Raw genomic sequence first — 20,627 nt, 5'->3', positions numbered from 1 at the left:
CTTATTAAAACTGGACCGGACATATCAGATAATTTTAAGGTTAGAAATTTAAACTCACACATCGTGTACATACAGCATACAAAATGTGCACATTATAGGTCTCATCACAAAGCTGGTACGTGAAACATATAAAACATTCCTAGATATTACTAATAAACTTTTCAGTCAAAATATAGCGTATAAAAGGGGATATCTAGCTGCCTTTACCAGGTTTGGTGCTCAGTATTTTTTAAAGGCTCCACATGGTGTATAAGAACAGTGCAGGTCTATTCTCACCTGCATTAAAGAAATCTCACAACCCAATCCTGAAGCTCTGTTCTAAATTGATGTTTGCATTATAGGTTATGATTTAACACTTAGTTCAAATGGATCAGATAGTGGCCGTGTTGGCCTCACTTGGTTTACAAAATAAACTTCAAAACAATCTGAAACAGTCTACCTGAACATAGTCTTCCTGGCTATCCACCAAAGAAACATGACTAGTGCCTGATTGACTTCAGAAATGAGCAACTTTGCAACCCTCAAATATGCTCAGAAAATTGCAGCCCCTTTTGGGATTCCTGAATTTTGGAAGAGCTTACTTGCCACATTATGCTGAGCGTGTGAAACCATTGTACAACTAGACAACTCCCACATTTTCTCCAAAGCATTGGATGGAAGAACACACAAGAATTTTGCATGCTTTCTAAGCAGACATGCTTCAAATTAAATATTTACAAACCAGGAATAAAAAAACTAACTTTGAGAGTTGTACACCTCAGGATGTAGGTATATCATCTACAATGAGGGGCAGACAGTTCCCTTAGCTTGCAAATTGTGGTGTCTTGGGTGTAGAATGTTGACATCACGAGCTATGACCAGGGAGATAGAATCTGGGGCCGGGAGGATTCGAGAGACCGACGGTTGGAGCGAGGTGAAGGGCGATGGATGAGGCGTTTTAAGAATAAACTCTTTTGGAGGTAAGAGTTTCACCTGCATGGTTATTTGCAGCAATAATCAACTTTGCATTGGCAACAAGTGTGGGAATAGTAACCTCAACATCGTTACGAGTCCTGGTTGTTTTCAAAGAAGTTATATTGACGACGGTACTCACAGAGGCGTCTAGGAGTCTGGTGACGGCAGGCTGGTTTCTCTGTTGACCGCGTCTATGGTTACTGGACCGCACCGGTTCACAAAGATTTCCTCGGAGGTGTGGAGGAGCCTGATGGCGTCCAGTGTTTGCTGTTTGACGGTGTTTGAGGCAAGATTGCGTATGCAGCAGGATCACTGTTGAGACATGTGCGCTCGATGGAGGTGGAGCAGTGATGCAGCAGGATCGCTGTAGAGACGTGTGAGCTCGATGGAGGCAGATCGGTGATATTATTGGTTTTCATAGTAGTGATTCACTGTTCCTGACTATGTGAGAGCGCTTCCGTTTGAAGGGGTGTGTCTTTGTTTTTGTTTGTTTTTTACAAATTTAAAGGGGCAGGCTTTTACGACATTGTTCTGCAGTGAAAGACAAGGACATCGTTGAAGCTTGTTCTTGGGAAGTGGTATTTTTTTTGTGGGGGACGTTAAAAAAATAATAATAAAACAAACAGGTGTATATCGTTATTCTGACACTAGTATAGTGTTAATGTCAAAGAAGGGTGTGACTATTGGTGCAGTGAAGCACATTTTGTAAAATGGAGACATCTGGAAAAACAAGTATGTACAGTAATTTTACAAAATAAGTTTTGGAGTTTTTAAGGAGTAGGAATTTCAATTTAAGACGGAGCACAGAGTGTAATACAGTGACAGGCACACCAGTCTTGCCTGTTAACGTGAATTACAAGGAAATTAGGTGACAGGCACACCACTGAGCACTGAAATAAGTACTTTGCCTGGAATACATGGTGAGGGGCACACCTCTGAAGATTTTGTTTTGGAAAACAATTGTATTATATGTATTTGTGATGTACTGATGAATCTCTAGTTGGGTAATGTTGTATATTTTAGTTAGAAGCTGGTTTATAAGAAATCGAGCAACTATGCAGAATGTAACACCTCCACCATTTTTTCTAAGTAGTCCTGGAGAACCAATTTATCCGTGGACTAAATGGAAGAAGATGTTTATTCACTATGCAAGGGTTTGTGGACCAACTCTAAGTGCTGAAAGGAAACATGCATTGCTGATGCATTGCCTGGGTGGTGAAGGGCAAGAGGTATTAGAGAACTTACCAGATCTGGGTAGTGAAGAGACTAGGAATTTAAATGAATATGAGATATGTGTAATGAAATTAGACAAACACTACTTACCAAGGGTGAGTGCAATTATGGAAAGATAATATTTTGGTAAGAGAGAGGAAGGAAAGAATGAGTCTGTGGAGGAGTATATAACTAGTTTGAGGAAATTGTCAGCTTCATGTACATTTGGTACATTGGTGGATGAGAGGATTAGAGATCAATTTGTGTAGAAGTGCAGCAGTGATACGATTAGCGAAGAGTTGTGGTTGAAAGATGAACCGCCTTTGGAGGAGGGCATTATTGTAGCAAAAAGGGTGGAACACATGTTGAAATGTGTCATGGAGTTGAGTGAAGTAAAAAAAATGGTACATGGTGATAGTACAAAGGTTGAGGCGGTTGTGTGTGAAGTGAGAAACAAGGAGGTTGGTAGCGAGAAGAGAAAAGAAGAGGTGCTGAAATTTAAAGGAGAATGTTTTAGATGTGGTAAGAGTGGTCATAAAGCGAATGCAAGTAATTGTCCAGCATTGAATGTGGTTTGCAATGGCTGTGGGAAAAAAGGACATTTTTATAAATGTTGTCGCAGTAAAAAGAAGAATTATAATAGTAATTCTATGAGGGAGGTTGAAGAGGTTTCACAGGAAATTGTTTTTCAAGTAGAGGCACAAGTAAATTGCAGTGAGCATCCTAGTGAGGTTGTTATTGTAGATGGTGTTAGTGTTTTGATGCATTTAGATTCATGTTCACAGTTGACTATAATTTCAAAACAGAATTTTGATACAATGGCTACAAAAGACAAAAAGTTAAAGAAGATGGATGCATGTCCTGGAAGTTATGGTGGACAACCTAAAAAGATGTTAGGGTACTTTGAAGGTCATCTGGAGTTGAAAGGAAGGCATCTTGTAGGGAACATTTATGTATCCAACCGGGGTGACAATCTTCTGAGTTGACACATCAAAAGTTATTGGGTGTGATACTAAATCCTAATACTCAACCACAAGTTCAGGTGCAGAAAATAGATGATTATGAGAGGGATTTGGCATGTGAAGTTCCAGATGTTTTCTCTGAAGGTTTGGGATGTCTTAAAGGTTACAAACATAGGATAAGATTGAAGAAAGATAGGGCTGGTCCTGGCCTGCCTGTGCAGAAGACCGTGTGGCGCTATATGCGGACGATGTCCTCCTATATCTATCCAACCCGGCTAAAAGTGGCCCCCGCGTGCTAGAGATCCTGGGCCTCTTCGCGGAAGCCTCGGGGCTGATCCTGAACCCCGCCAAGTCCCTACTGGTCCCCCTACACCGCTCCGGGGATTGTGTGGACTGGCAGCGAAATACTCCAGTACGAAGAAATAGTTTCAAATACCTGGGAATATATATTTCACTTCTCCCTGAGTTGACATGGGAACTTAACATTACACCGTTAACCAGAAAAATCAGAAGTGATCTCCTACACTGGAGGACACTCCCCCTTAACCTGCTCGGTAGAATCGCGCTCTACAAGATGATGATCCTTCCTAGGCTCCTCTACCTCCTGCAACATTTTCCCCATCCCATCCCTAGGAAATGGTTTGGGGAAATGGACTCATTGGTGCGCCAATTTATATGGAGCGGAGCCCGCCCACGGTTAGCGCTCAAAACCTGCCAGAGGGATGTATATGATGGAGGTTTGGGCATGTCCAATATCCACTCCTACCACCTCGCGACACAAGTACTTGTGATTAATGACTGGATGGGGGGTGGGTGGACAGACCCGGTGTACCGACTGGAGCTCCAAACGATGGGTTACCCACGGATTTTGGACACCCTCTATGGAGGTCCGATCTCTCGAGACGTCCCAAATGTGACCAGGGTGGTTCTACAGGGATGGCGGACGGCTCAAAAGGCGACGGGGTGGTGGGGACGACTTACCCAACAGACCCCACTGTGGCATGGGAGGCAATTGGTGGAGGTGGCGGGCCTGGAGGGGTTTCGGAACTGGGACAACATAGGCATCTCCACACTAGGCGATGTCTGGAACGGGTCACACATACGGTCCTTTGAAGATCTCCAGAAAAACTTTTCATTAAACAAGACACAGTTCCACAGATACCTCCAGCTCCGACATGCCTTATCAGTACACATCCGAGAGGGAGAAAACATACCTGAATGCAGCCTCATGGAGGCCAAGGCATTGATGGGGAGCCTAGGTAGGGGAGGTGTTTCCCAGATATATCGCACCCTGGTCTCCGGCACCTCGGGCTCCCTGGGGGTACTTCGCCAGAGATGGGAGGGGTGGGTGGGCCCCATGGAAGAGATGGAATGGGGTGAGGCGCTAATGGCCCCACGGGCCCTGGCGATCGCCTCCCGTTTCAGACTGATACAAACTTACTTTTTGCACACAGCATACCTCACACCCGACAAACTACACAGAGCGGGCCTCCGCCCCAACGCGGAGTGCCCCCGCTGCAGAAACCTTACAGCTGACTTCTTCCACATGGTGTGGACCTGCCCGGCCATAGTAGCCTATTGGGGAGCGGTCCTGGGGAGATTTCTGAGGTGTTGCAGGAGAATATAGAGAGAGAGCCTCTACCCCTCCTCCTTGGGATCATGGGTGACATCGAGCTAAGGAGACCAGATCGAATTTTCCTTGGGGTGGCGTGCTTAGTGGCTAAGAGGGATATAGTGGCAAACTGGAAGGCCAAGAATGCCCCATCAATGGCTAAATGGAGACAGGGAGTGGATTGGTGTGCGCAGAGTGAAAAACTTGTATATGAGGCTAGAGGATGTCCGAATAAATATAATAGGATATGGGGGAAATGGGAGGCCGCACTAGGCTCCTGAATACTATGTTATCTCTATTATTAGTGCTATCTGGGATCACAGGTTCGACCATTGTTGGATGCCCGTTGGCATCGTGTTATTACGTTTGTATCATGGTTTTTCTTTCTTTTGCAAAAATCAATAAAAAATTATTTATAAAAAAAAAAGATTGAAGAAAGATGCTATTCCTGTGGTGGCAAAGATGAGGAGATTTCCTTTAGCTTTACAGGAACCGGTGGGGACAGAGCTTAAGAGATTAGAGAAATTGGGTTTAATAGAAGAGGTTGAAGCAACAGAATGGTTGGCTCCCATAGTGGTGGCAAAGAAGGGTGATGGTGAAATAAGGTTATGTGTGGAACTTAGGGCCTTAAACAAAGAGATAGTTGTGGACAAATTTCCTCTTCCAAATATTGAAGAAATCTTGTCCATGTTAGGTGGGGCAAAGTATTTTTCCACTTTAGACTTAGCATCAGCATGTCGCCAGGTGGAGTTGGAAGAGAGTTCACAAGAACTGACAGCTTTTATTACACCTTTTGATGCATATAAGTTCAAGAAAATGCCTTTTGGGCTGGTTTCTGTGGCTTCGGTATTTCAGCGCACTATGAACAGAATATTTAAAGACTTGAAAGGTGAGAAGTGTTATCAGGATGATGTGTTGATTTTCGTAGGTACTACGGAGGAATATTTTGAACATGTGAGATTGGTGTTGGAATGTTTAAATCAGGCAGGACTTACACTAAAAAGGAGAAAATGTCATTTTGGATTAACTGAAGTCGAATATTTAGGACATTTAATTTCAGGTGACGGTGTGAAACCTAAACGTGATCTGGTTATAATGATTAAAAAGTTGTACTCTCTTCAAAAAAAGGGGAGATTATTTATTTTTTGGGCATGGTTGAATATTATGGGAGGTACATAAAGAATTTAGCAGAAAAGTCAGTTAACATGAGAGCTCTTTTAAAAAAGAAAGAGAATTTAAGTGGAATTCGGTGTGTGAGGAAGAGTTTGTGAGAATAAAAGAAGAATTAGAGGGTGCACCTTCTTTACGGGCCTTTAAACCTGGCAGACAAACATTTATTGTCACTGATGCAAGCGCGAAAGGTTTGGGGGCAGTTCTAATGCAGGAAGATAAAGGAAAGAAATTGATGATTGCTTGTGCAACTCAATCTTTGAGTGGAGCTGAGAAAATTACTCAGTAATTGAAAGAGAGTCTTTAGCCATTTTTTGGGTTCTTAAAAAATGTAAACACTTTGTTTGAGGCACAGATTTTGTAGTACTGTCGGATCATAAACCACTTGTTGAGGTTTTTGTCAGCAAGGGTTCAAATTGCTTCTCTGCAGGAATAATAAAGTGGATCATTGGGTTACAAGAGTTCAAGTTCAAGGTAGAATACTTACCAGGGGCATTGAATGTAAGCGCAGATTGTCTGTCAAGATTAGTTGATGGTAATATGTCAGAAGAAGAACAAGAGGGTAAAGTGGTGTTATAGGAAAATGTTTGTGAGATTTTTGGTGATGTGTGTGAAATTACTTGTGGAGCTATAACTGAGCATGAGTGGAAGGATGCATTGAAAGAAGATATAGAGCTGTGCAGAGTTTATGAAGCTTTGGAAAGTGGGAGATTTGGAAAAGGTTTAGGGTCTGATAAAGGATGAATTAGCTGTGGATAAATCTATGTTATTGAGGGGTACAAGATTGATTCCACCGAATGTATTGAGGAAAAGGATTGTGAGTCAAGCACAAGAAGGTCATCTTGGAATTGTGAAAACAAAGGACAATTTAAGAGCCAATTTTTGGTGGCCAGAGATGGATTTGGAGGTTGAACGTAGGGTTAGAGAGTGTGTACAATGTGTTCGAAGTGACAAAGTATTGAAGATTTGGAATGTACGTATGTGTTGTAGAAAATTACCGTACAAACCTTGGGATGAGGTGGCAATTGATATAGTTGGTCCTTTGCAAAATTAACATTCAGCACCATATTTGATTGTGTTATTGGATTTGTATTTCAGATGGGTTGAAGTTAAAAATGTAAGTGACATATCTTCTTTCAGTGTGATAAATTTTCTAGAAAACATTTTTAGGAAAGAAGGTTTTCTGAAATGGATTTTATCTGATATTGGACCTCAATTTTGTTCTAAGGAATTTGGGAAATTTCTGGATGATTGTGGCGTCATTCACAAAAGATCAGCAGTTTATCATCCAGAAACTAATGGTGCGTTAGAAAGGTTTAACAGGTATATCAAGGAAAGCATCCAACTGGCAAGGGTGAATGGCATAATTGGAGAAAGGAACTTCTGAGGAGAATCACTGCTTATTGGTTTTCTCCACTTGCAACCACTGGTAAATCTCAGTTTGAAATGGATGGATTGGATGAAGGATAATTACAATTTGTTTAAAACAGATTGGAGGAGAAGAGAGCAAAAACTAATGATTAAAAGAAAACAAGAATTTGATGCAAGAAAGAAAGTGTGCAAGATGAATATTAAAGGGGGGATGTAGAGAAGGTAAAATCTCCAGTGGTTTGTGCTGATGGGTCTAAATACACTAGACCTTTAAAGGTTACCAAGATGTTCAGGAATGCGGTCAAAACGTCCGATGGAAGGATTTGGAACATGAAAAGAGTTGTTCATTTAAAAGACGTTTTGGAGGAAAATGTGGTGATGTCGGGTGATAATGATAATGTTGGAAGTGAATCAATCTCTGGATCTAACCGTTGTAATGATGATTATGAGAAAGGAGCAAGTGATGAAGCAAGAAGAAGTAGAAGGAAGAGAGTTAGTCCTGGTCATTTCAAAGATTATGTTTTAAACTAAAAAGCATGATTTGTATCATATTGTTATGGCTATAGCATTATCCTGGTGAGAGTGTAATATTCTCAATGTTTATATTCTCTGCTAGTATGTTATTTAAGGTTTGTATGTTTAAAAAAATATATATTTTATCATTTAAGTTTGTTGAATATGATAGAGAGATGTATGGTGTCTTGGGTGTAGAATGTTGACATTGCGAGCTATGACTAGGGAGATATAATCTGGGGCCGGGAGGATTCGAGAGACCGTAGGTTTGGAGCGAGGTAAAGGGCGATGGATGAGGTGTTTTAAGAATAAACTCTTTGAGATAAGAGTTTCACCGACATGGTTATTTGCAGCAATAATCATCTTTACACAAATCACACTTATACTCAAATGCATAATCATGTTTTCTATCCATTGAAAGCAGTCTTGTCGATATACAAACATCTATTTTAAAAGAGTAACCTCCTTTGGTGCAGGGGAAATAATTTTTTTTTTTTTCTGTACCTAACCTTGAGGCTTCCACCAATGCTAGCATTCCAAATGCTCAAGCATTGCACACAGCCCTGGGTGGATTCAATGGTCATCATCATTAAATGCAGTGGATGTGCAGTTTCAAAATGAACCTACACTAAGAATGCAAGAATTTCTTTCGTACGAACAAAAATTGCCTATAATTCTAGAAAAGTTACCACTGAAAACTAAAAGAGTTTGATCTACCTGAATAGTTTAATGCAACCAGTTGTTGGAACAAAACAAAAAATATTCAGCAGCCTTTGAAGCACCATAGAAAACAATTAAAACCTGGTATTTTGAACCACAAATAGCGATTAGGTCTATGCCTCAACTACATTAACCAAATACACAGGAGGATGCATGGCCCTCAGTACAACATAACCGCAAACTGAAGAGTGCTATGTTAATTGTCCAAAAGAAACAGCATAGACCAATATGTGATTTGTCACATAGGGTTACTGATTTGCAAAAAAATAAATCACACTGGTTTTCAGTCTTTGAAAATAAGTTTTTCAGACATGGCATATGTTGGACAAGCACTCTGCCAAACCTTAATGGAAGAGGGGAACAAATAGAGACCAAAGCAGCCCAAGTCTGATATTTCTATTAAAAAATTGACTGAGTCTGTGGGACAACTAGCCACTAGCACTACATCTATGTGCTGCAGATCATTACATTCCAGCTCAATTAATTAGACAGAATAGTTTGATGAAATAGGAGCTTAGAAAAAGTATGTAACATTTTTGAGGTAAACTGTGCCAAACTTCACGCCTAAAGTCAGAAATAACAACACCAGAAAGTGAGGAAGGTACGAGGGGCACTAACATGTCTGTGCATGACTCAATGATACATACATGTAGTATGAGTAGAAGTGGTGAAGTGAAACCTCCATGTAGTCAGCAGCCAATCGGATCACTGACATAATACTGATGCACAAAATATGGAAACACAAAACTATTGGAAAATAAATAATGTTAGCACAAATATTGCCTTTTTATACGTAACTAATAAAACCACAAATATTGTTAAAAAATGAGATTTTTACTTATATCGAAAACACAAATATTGGAAACTAAAATATTGTTACCTTTACATAAACATATGATAACGCACAAATATCACCTCATACAATAGCAACAAAAATTACATCACCAAAATATTACATTTACATAATAAGCATTAATACACTACTTTTTAAATAATTACAATAATAAAAATAACAAAATATGCACATGTTGAATAAAAAAATTATATTACATCATGACAAGAATTAGAAAATCATGCCAAAAATACATATAACTAATACCTAATAATATAAGCAAGAAAAAATACATAAACTAGAAACACATACAACAATCCAAATATTAACAGAATCCTAACGGTCAAGCGGTGAAGCGTGAACTTCAATGTGAACAAAAATGTTCCTAGACTCAAATGATGCTCATAAGTCAATTTCATCCAATGCCATCTTACAGAAAAGGCTTAACCCAACATATTTCATTGGCAGGACCAACTTGATCACAGGTGCATTAGTTGTGTTACATGCATTATTTAAAAAAAACAATACGTTAACAAATGTGAAGTCATAGAAAATGGGCAAGGGCATTTCCTGTGAAACTGTCAGCCATATTTGAATTGCTTAATTTCAATTCATCAATGTCACAAACACAGTCAAAATAACATGTGCGAAGACTCAGACCTCAAAAAATCTTTTCAATGCTAATTTCTACAAACTCGATATCTTGTTTGGAATTGACTATAACAAAAACAATAATTGCCACCACAGTACAATGCAAAGTGAACACATAGTGAGGCTCATGGGTACATTTTTCTCAGTGCATTTTCATATTTTTCAATATGCAAATATGTATCCAGCCGGAACTCAGTCAAATATTTTCGATACTGCACTTATTAATTCCAGAACTTTTGGGCAATACTGCTGCTAAGATACCAATAAAATAATACTTCATTCGCAAGCAATGATTACCCAAGGATCATCATTACCCCTTTCAAAATGTGTCGGCTACATTGGGATATAAAGTACCAGCAGCATGACATAATCCATTTTACTTACTGTATATGTTTATCATTATTATCCTCATTGTAGACATATATAATCATGAAATTATGCTGAAGTGGGCCAAGTGATAATAAAGTATATTCAGGCATTGCCACCTACACCCTCCCAATCAGTTCATCAGTATGGGTAATTCAAACATACTGCCCCAATGGGTAATACAATATGCACTCATCATTGCATGGCAGCTGCAGTATTTACAGTCCCCGGCTGTGTCATGCATGTACATATTTATACACATGGAGTATGAGACTACATAGGTTTAACCTAAACTTTACAATAACAATTATAAGTATTCACTCTTTTTTGTACTGTACTGCAACTACTTTCCTCAAAAGTATGCTACAGTGGAGAAACTCTAAAATCACACATATTCCTAACCTACAGTTAATACAGTCTAGTATCTTTTCTATAGTTGCCGTACTCGAACTACCTGTTTTCCCAACTACTGAAACTTAATGAAAAGGAGAATTTCAAAGAAAAACAAAAAAAGAAGAAAAAATCGAAAATAATAAAAAGATACCTCAGCTCTTTTGCATTTTGTAGCACCCGGGACTCAAGTGAAGCAAAGAAGAAAAAGCAAGTCCTGCCACATGGGCACCCAGTACACCATAGATGTAGTTGGCCCACTCTCTCAGAACGAATGCCACACCCTGTATAAACAAAACACAAGATATATCATTTATATAAGACCAACATTTGATACCAGTCATAGGAGATACAAATTATATTTACAAATCAGATGCCCATCTTTAGCGACTCAAATATCCCTCCTTGACAGGAGTTCAACTCCTCTCTTTATCTTTCAACCACAAAAAGACCTAGTGTAAGCCCAGTCAGTCAAATGAATGAACATCTCCTATTCTGTGTTCAAACCTTTAGGAACCTTACTGTCCAGCTAAAGTATGTACCTGGATTCTAACTTTCTCAATCTGTGTGTGCCATTTCCACCTCTCACAGAAGCTGTAATTGCCTTGCACACCGACTCTGTGAGGAGATGCAAGAAGGAAAATATATATATATATATATATATATGTCAAGCAGGACCCGCTGTTGGAAAGTGGAGCTTTCATCTCTGTTCCCTGGAACAGAGATAAAAGGTTTGCTTCAGCAACCACGGAGCTGCTGCTTAAAGTAGCTTCTTAGTTGCTGAAGGAATAGGACCACGGGGAAGGCCTTAAGGCTTCTCCCATGGTTCCAGATAGTAAGGGCACATTATAAAATATTTAAAAAAAAAAAACTTGTAGAGACCGCGGGGGTCCCAGATAGCCCATAGAGGGCTAAAAAAATAATAATAATTAAAAAAAAATAGCTCAGTGTGAAGATCACATACCTTCACACTGTGCATTGAATGTTCAAGTCCAGCTCAACTCTTTTCACTCCTTTTTTGTTTAATTACTGTGGTTTAAGGTTCATACTGAAAGGTGATCTTAATCTTTTTATATGACAAATAGATTTTTCTTTTCAATTTGTCCTGAAACATTGCATTCTAAGTATATCACATATCGAAGCCTAAAAAACTTTCTTTCTCTCTCACTCTCATTCTCTTTCTCTCTCTCTCTCGATCTCTCTGACAATCATTCTCTCACTCACATACCCACTCAGACACTTACTCACTCACTTATAGACCCACTCAGATACTCACACACCTTTTGACAGATACACTCACACCCTCATGCACTCAGTCCCAGCCCCAGTCAGACCCTCACATAGCCACTCACAGACCCACTCAGAGTTACACACCCACTCACAGACCCACTCAGACTCTTACACACCCACAGACCCACTGACATCCTCATGCAGTCACTCAGAGACCTGCACACACACTGACGCACCCACTAAAACACTGATGTACTTACTCTCACACCTAGACAGACACTCTCACAGCCACTCTCACCCCCAGATACACCCTCTCATGCCTATTCTGACACCATGAGAGGCCACGGCCGCTTCTCACCATGCACAGACAAAGGGATATGCGCAGCGTGGGGCAGGGTCTGGCTGCAGGCCAGATCTTGTGGGTTATCTCCGATGCGCATGGAGAGAGGGCCGTGAATGGTGCAAGATTGGGTGATCATAGGGGTTTGGCCCTGTGGGTACACTTGCCAGGTAAAATTGGCAGTTTAAAACTGCACACACAGACACTGCAGTGGCAGGTCTGAGCCATGTTTACAGGGCTTCTCATGTGGGTGGCACAATCAGTGCTGCAGGCCCACAAGAAGCATTTGCAATGCAGGCTCTGGGCAACTCTTATGCTATATAACACTGGTCAGCAGTTGTAAATTGCCCGGAGTACCAAAAGCTAGGAAAAACAAAGTGCAGCACACAGTCACAACATAGGAAGCAGAGGCAAAAAGACAGGGGAGCCTACGCCAAGAATACCAGGTCTAATGCGTACTCCCCTAAGCTGAAAGTGGGGAGAACTACCCAACCTCATGGGAGTTCTCATCACTAAGGTGGAAGAATCAGGACAGACCATCAGCATTGGCATGTTCTGTATCAGTGCGATGTCCCACCATGAATTCCATTGCCTGTAGGGAGATGGACCACCTCAACAGTTTTGGGTTCTCCCCCCCTCATCTGCGTTAGCCATCTGAGGGGGCCTGTGGTCTGTCTGAACCAAGAAGTGAGTCCCAAACAAGTTGGGCCTCAACTTCTTAGGTGCCCAGACCACAGCAAAAGCTTCTTGCTCAATTGCATTCCACCTCCATTTCTGGGAAAGTAAGATCCTACTAATGAAGGCTATAGGCTGGTCTAGATCCTCATCATTAAACTGTGCTAGAACTGCGCCCACACCATGCTCTGAAGAGTCAGTCTGCATCACAAATTCCTTAAAGAAGTTGGGTGCCTTCAGCATGGGTGCCGTGCACTTGGCTGCCTTCAGGGCATCAAAAGTGGCCTGGCAAGCCTCAGTCCAGTTGACTTTCTTGGGCAGCTTTTTGGAGGTCAGCTCTGTCAAGGGGGCCACAATGGTGCCATATTCCTTGACAAACTTCCTGTAGTAACAGGTGAGACCTAGAAAGGCTCTCACCTCTGTCTGGGTCTAGGACGGTTCCTACGCCAGAATAGTGTCAATCTTTGGTTGCAGGGGTGCCACCTGGCCCTTCTCTCCCTTGTGTTCCAGGTAAACCACAGAATCCTGCCCTATTTGGCACTTACTGGCCTTAACCATCAGGCTTGCCTTCTACAGAGCCTTCAACACTTCACAGAGGTGTTGCAGGTGTTCCACACAGCTGGAGCTGAACACTGCGATGTCATCCAAGTAGGCTGCACTGAAATCCTCCAGCCCAGCCAACACCTGATTGACCAACCTCTGAAAGGTGGTGGGGCATTTTTCATCCTAACCTGGAACTGGTAATGACCTTCTGGGGTGGAAAGGGCTGACCTCTCCTTTGCCCCATCAGTTAAGGCAATCTGCCAGTACCCAGAAGTTAAGTCAAACATGCTGAGAAACCTGGCAGCTCCCAACTGATCTATGAGCTCATCAGCTCTGGGGATGGGGTGCACGTCATTCTTAGTGACAGGGTTGAGTCCACGGTAGTCCACACAGATCCTCAGTTCTCAGGTGGCACTGGGGGCAGCGGCCTTTGGGTGTAAGATCACTGGGCTGGCCAAAGGAGTGCTGAATAACTCCATTACCCCTAATACCAACATCTTGGAAACCTCATCCTTGGTGCTGGCCCTGACCTTGTCAGTCACACTGTAAACCCTATGTTTCACAGGTGGAGTGTCCCTAGTGTCCACATCATGGGTACACAGATGAGTGACACCTGGGGCTAAGAAAAACAAGAAGGCATACTGTCCGAGCAATAAGGGACAGTGCTTCTGTTGCTCCGGGGTCGAGAGAGGTTTACACCCTCCACAGGCCCATTTTTCTCCTAAACAGACAGAAGGTCAGGAAGAGGCTCACTCTCCTCCTCCACCCCATCATTTGTTGCCAAGAACATAGTTAGTTCAGTCCTCTCAAAATAAGGTTTGAGGCGGTTCACATGCAGGACCCTCAACCGATTCCTGGGAGTCTGCAAACTGACCAGATAGGTGGCATTACTCTTGTGCTCCACCACCTCAAAAGGCCCAGTTCACTTGTCTTGGATAGCACGAGGCTCCATTGGGGCCAGGGCCCCCACTTTCTGGCCCGGATGAAACACGACCAGAGTGGCATTCTGGTCATACCACCATTTAATGTCCTGGATTCCAGGTTTGACTGAGGAATTTTCTGAAGTGCGTTGTCTGGTGTCTAGAGGCCAGGACTTGGCTAAACAGGTCCTGGGGCGGCTTACTGGAAGTCTTCTCCAAGTCCTCCTTTCCCAGACTGAGAGGTCCCCTCACAGGGTGGCCATACAACAGTTTAAAGGGGCTAAAACCAAGTCCTTTCTGTGTTGCCTCCCTGTAAGCGGAGAGAACGCATGGTAAGAGGACTTCCCACTTATGCCTCAGGGGTTCAGACAGCCCCATAATCATGCCTTTCAGAGTGAGGTTGAACCTTTCATCCAACTTATTTTCTTGGGGATGGTGAGGAGTGGTGAACTTGTAAGTTATCCCACATTCCTTCCACAGAGACTTCATATAGGTAGATATGAAGTTGGTATCCCTGTCAGATTCCACCTCCTTGGGGAACTGCATGTGGGTAAAAATCCCCATCAATGCCTTGCTCTACACAGGAGCTGTAATTGACCTCAGAGTGATGGCTTCTGGGTACCGGGTGGCATGGTCCACTAAGACCAGGATAAACCTGTTGCCCATGGCTGTTTTGGGATTCAGAGGCCCCACAATGTCAATGCTCACCAGCTCGAAAGGGGTGCTCATGAAAGGTAAAGGTTGTAGTGGGGCCTTGCACTTCCCCCCACTTTTGCTACGTACCTGACAAGTTTAGCAAGAACTGCAATGTGCGTCAGAGTGCCTGCGCATTTGAGGCCAGTGAAAGTGAGTGACAAACCTCTCAAAGGTCTTGTCCTGCCCCAAATGTCCTGCTCACATCATGAGCCAGACTCGGTAGGAAAGTTCTGAAGTACTGGGGTGCTGCCCCAGGCTCAGCAACCTTAGGCTTACTATACAGGAGGCCATCCTCCCAATATAGCCACTGTGATCCAGGCTCTCTGCCAGATGACTGTCTGCAGCCTACTGCCACAGACCGGCAAGAGTATGGCATGACTTCCGTGCCTCACAGAATTCTTCCCTGGTGGGACCCCCTTCCTGCTGCCAATGGGTCAGCTTGGGCAGCTCGCCCAGTTCAGCCAGTTGTTCTCCTGTAGACTCTGGAGCGTCCCCCTCAGGCTCAGCCTCCTTAAAAACAGACCGTGGAAACTGCTGAAGGGTTTCCCATGCCCTTCCTTTTCCTGACAGGCACCTGGTCCACCCTTTATGGCTCCAGGGCCTCCTGATCACCCTGATGGGCTGCCATAGACCGGGTAGTCACACATGCCCCACCAGGCAGACTCAATATCTCCAGGTGTGACTGGCATTCCACCTCACTCCAAGGAGAATCCTACATGTCACTGTCTAACAGGCAATCAACAGGCATGGTTGAATCACAGCTACCCTCAAGGAACCTGAGAGCCCTCCTACTTGAAGGGAACCTATGCCACCTTACACAGAGGTTCTGAGTTGTCTACTGCAACTTCTGGTTGAAGAACATGGGAAATTACTTGCTCTTCAGACACCAGTGTACACCTCACAGTAGTCACACTGGCTCCTGTGTCTCTTAGAGCCTCCACCCTCTGTTCATTGATGGTCACCCACTGCCTGTACTTTTTAGTGTTCTCAGGCACTAGGGTCCTCTGGACCATTTTACTGTCCCCTAGTGAGACAAGGATCATCTCAGCTGGTTCCCAGCCTTCTCCTGAAACCAACTCCTCCCCAAGCTCTACACTGGCCAAACCCTATGACTGGGCACCAGTGGGTGCGTGTGTCCTCTTGGGACATTTGGGATCCTCCCTCTTGTGACTCTTCGTATCACATCTATAGCACCTTCGGGGACCTCTCTCTGCAAGCTTCCCTGTAGAGATCCATGGCTTCTTCTCACCAGGGGACTGGGAATCCTTACACTGGGAACTAGGTTGAGGCTCTTTAGAGCACTCTGTCTGTTTACCCTTACCTGTACCCCACCACTTCTTCTGATGGGGACCCTGCCTACCCTTGGCGGAGTACTTCTTTTGGACCCTGGTCCGCTTCCTGAGCAAGCTTCCTGGGGACAGACAATTGGCTGTCAATTAGGTGCTGGCACAGCTCTGGAAAACAAAGACTATACAACTGCTGTCATGCAATCAAATTGTACAGCCCCTCATAGGTTGTTACCTTACTGCCTTTCACCCAACCATCCAGTGACCTGCAGAACAAATCTACACATGCCAAGCTAGTTTGGGATTCCTTTTTCTTATAGGTCCTAAACTTCTCTTTGTACTGCTCAGGGGTGAGACCATATCTGGTGAGTAGGGCATCCTTCATGGTAGAATAGGTGAGTTCCTGAGGATTCCCTAAGGATGTCAAGGTGTCACACCCCTCTACCTCAAAGTGTTTCCACAGACTCGCCCTCCAGTGTACCTCTGGGACCAGGTTCATGTGCAGAGATGACTCGTCCCACTTGATCCACAGGTATATGTCATCCTCCCTTTTGTAATCCATCACTAGGTCATTTGGGATGTGTGTGTATACTGTGGTATTCCTGCCACCATATCTGCTGAACTGGCTCATTTGGTCCAGTTCCCTCAAACTTAACTCATGGGCCAAACAGCATCTTTTTCTCCTCCATAGCTAATCTTTTCGCTTCCATTTCCATTTTAAGCTTCTCTAACTCAAATTGGTGCATCCTCTCTGCTTGTCTGTCCTGCAACTCCTCAGGGGTCAGACATTTGGAAGAACCATTATTGCCTGCCCTGAAGGCCCTCCCCCCAGGCAAGTCAGGGTTATCCAACACAAAATCATGTATGCTCTGCACCTCCTCATCCGCATTCTCATCCTCTTTGTGCCCCCTAGCCTCCTTAGCTACCAACTAGGCCCTCAGTCCCTTTGCCAGTTCCTCCTTCCTAGCAGAGCTTTTGATTGGGCAGGAAAGTTATTTGCAAAATTGTTTAAGCTAAGTCACTGTATACACCAATTTCTCCAACTCAAACATAACTTTTGTAGGAACTGGTGCAGATTTAGACATGCTTGTGGGTGAAGTTCAATGAAGGCACAAGAGTTCCAAAAAAGCAGAGAGATCCTAAGGGAAACAAGAACAAAAAGGATGCAGAAATACACACCTAGGATAACCCCTGCTCACCCCCTGATAGCTTGACACAAGCAGGCAAGCTTATCTAAGTATTTGAACCAACACACACACTAATACAGTGAAAACACTACAAAAGGCACAAAACACCAGTTTAGAATAATAGCCAATATTTATTTAAGCCAAACAAGACCAAAATGACAAAAATCCAACATACACAAGCAAAGTTATGAATTTTTTAATTAAAAAGAGTTTTACTCCATAGAAAACAATGGATGTGTTATTTTTACACAAAGTACTTGGTTTGAATGAATCACAAATAAAGCTGCACAGGTGAATGTGCATATGAAAAGTCAGCGATGCATCAATTCCTTACTCGCAAGTGAGGCCGGTCGTCGTTTCTTCTCCGGTTAGGTGGGTGATGTGTAATTTTTCTCTCCCGCTGAAGAGCAATTCTGTCAATTTCGGGCAGCCTCAGATCCACGCAGGTTCACAATGATTGTGATGTCCAGTGACCATGTGTGAGAAAATTCTGGTGCACGGTGGTGAAGAGCTGCGTTGTGTCGGTAATGCGTCAATTTTGACAGCTGTCAGCGGGTGTTGTGTTGATTTTCCAGCCGCGATGCAGGTGGTGCGTCGATTTTTCTCCTGCACAGCTACTGTGTGTGGATTTCAACCTTGGTTTCACCAGCTTCTACTTCCAACGGCCCAAGGACTGGATCAGGAACCACTTGGCAGGGCAGGAGTCTCAGTAAGAGAATCCAGGTGCTGGCAGAGGAAGTCTTTGATGGCCCTGAGACTTCAGAACAGGGGGCAAGCTCAGTTCAAGCCCTTGAAGAAACTTCACAAGCAGGAAGACACAGCAAAGTCCAGTCTTTGTCCTCTCTCAGGCAGCAACTGCAGGCCAACCCAGCAAAGCACACTCACAAGCAAAGAGGCAGAACTTCACCTCCAGCTCTTCAGCTCTTCTCCTTGGCAGAAGTTCCTCTTGATCCAGAAGTAATCTAAACGTCTGCAGTTTTGGATCCACTACTTATACCCCTTTCTGCCTTTGAAGTAGGCAAACTTTAAAAAATGTATCTGTTGTTCACAAGATCCTGCATTGCCCGGGCCTGGCCCAGACACATACCAGGGAATTGGAGACTGCATTGTGTAAGGATAGGCACAGCCCTTGCAGGTGTAAGGATCAGCTCCTCCCTCCCACTCTAGCCCAGGAGCCTCATCAGGATATGCAGGCTACACCCCAGCTCCCTTTGTGTCACTGTCTAGAGGGAATTCACAAATAGCCCAACTGTCAGTCTGACCCTGGATTGCACAGGCAGGCAGAGGCACAGAATGGTTTAAGTAAGAAAATGCCAACTTTCTAAAAGAGGCATTTTCAAACTGACTGTCTAAAAAACAACTTTACCAAAACGTGTATTTTTAAATTGTGAATTCAGAGACCACAAACTCTACCTCTATCGGCTCCCACTGGGAAACTGCACTTAAAAGATATTTAAAGCCAGTCCCCATGTTGGAAGAGATAGGCCTTCCAACAATGACAACTGCATTTGGTAGTATTTCATTGTCAGGACATGTAAAACACATCAGTAAACGTCCTACCTATAACATACAGTGCACCCTCCCCATGGTGCTACCTATGGCCTACCTTAGGGGTGCCTTACATTTACAAAAAGGGAATGTTTGAGCCTGGCAAGTGGGTACATGTAGGAGGCTGGTCTGGTTGTAGTGGGTACCTTGGGTACCTTATACCAGGTCCAGTTATCCCTTATAAGTGAAATGTAGTAGTGTTCTAGCAGCTTAGGCTGATAGAGGTAGTTATAGCAGGGCAGCTTAGGCTGAACTAGGAGACATGCAAAGCTCATGAAATACCACTTAAAGTTACACAGTCCTTATACACAAATAAAGACAATACTCAGTGTTACCAAAAATAAAGGTATTTATTTGGGTAACACAGTACCAAAAATATCTTAGAGACAATACTCCTTCTCGAGGTAACTATTATACACTATATATACACTAGACACCAAAATAAACAAGTAAATAGTCATAGGACAATGCAAACAATAGGAAATGCTATAGAAGGCAATAGGAGAAAGTGGGTCTAGGGGCAACACAAACCATATACTAAGAAAGTGGAATGTGAATCACGAATCCCCCCTAGATAAGTGTAGTGTGTGCAGAATCGCTGGGAGAGTAAGAATAGAGTAAAGGTAAGTAAATTACCCCACCCCAGAACCCAGAAAAGCAGGAGTAAAGTATTGCAATTTTCATTAGGACACACTACAACTCGTTTTTGGGATTAAGTCTGCAAAGAACAACTGATGGATTATTGGACCTGAAGACCTGCAAAGGAAGGGGACCAAGTCCAGAAGTCAAAAGAAGTTCCAGGAAGGACAGGAGCCCCTGCCACCCCAGAAGAGGGTGGCAAAGAAGAGTCCACAGTCAGTCGAAGACTGCAGAATTACACCCTAGGAAGATGCCAGTGGGTTCCTGCATGATGCAAAAGATATCCCACTGCATGAAGAACGTTGCAGATGAGATTTCGTGTTGGAAGTCACCAACAAGCCTTGGCTACGCCAAAAGTGCATTTTGCATCAAAATGGTGCTGGATAGACCCAGGAGGGACCTGGGGGCCTCAACTCTGTGAGAGGAGGAAGAGGGGCCTCTCAGCACTTTAGAGAGCCCCCAGGATACCAAACAGCACCCCCAGGAGTCACAGGATCTGGGTTCAAAGGAGGTGCAAAATGCAGTTGATGCAGCACAACAAAAGAAGGTCCCACGCCGCTGGAGAACAACTCAGCGAGTTCTGCATCACAGGTTAGAGGGGTGTGGCCGTAGGCCAGGCTGTGCACAAAGGAATTTAGCAAAGAGTGCACAGAGGCCTCAGGAGGCAAAGAAGATGCAGTACACAGGGGGACTGTCGTTCTCGGGGAAGGCAAGGTCGTACCTCCTCCAAATTGCGTCAGCAGGACCTCAGGACAATCTTTGTTGATGATGTCCAACCTCTGTGTCCTTAGGAGCATGCTCGTTGCTGTG

Source organism: Pleurodeles waltl, chromosome 1_1, assembly GCF_031143425.1.
Source record: "Pleurodeles waltl isolate 20211129_DDA chromosome 1_1, aPleWal1.hap1.20221129, whole genome shotgun sequence".
Lineage (NCBI taxonomy): Eukaryota > Metazoa > Chordata > Amphibia > Caudata > Salamandridae > Pleurodeles > Pleurodeles waltl.
Note: the sequence above shows the minus strand (reverse complement) of the source record.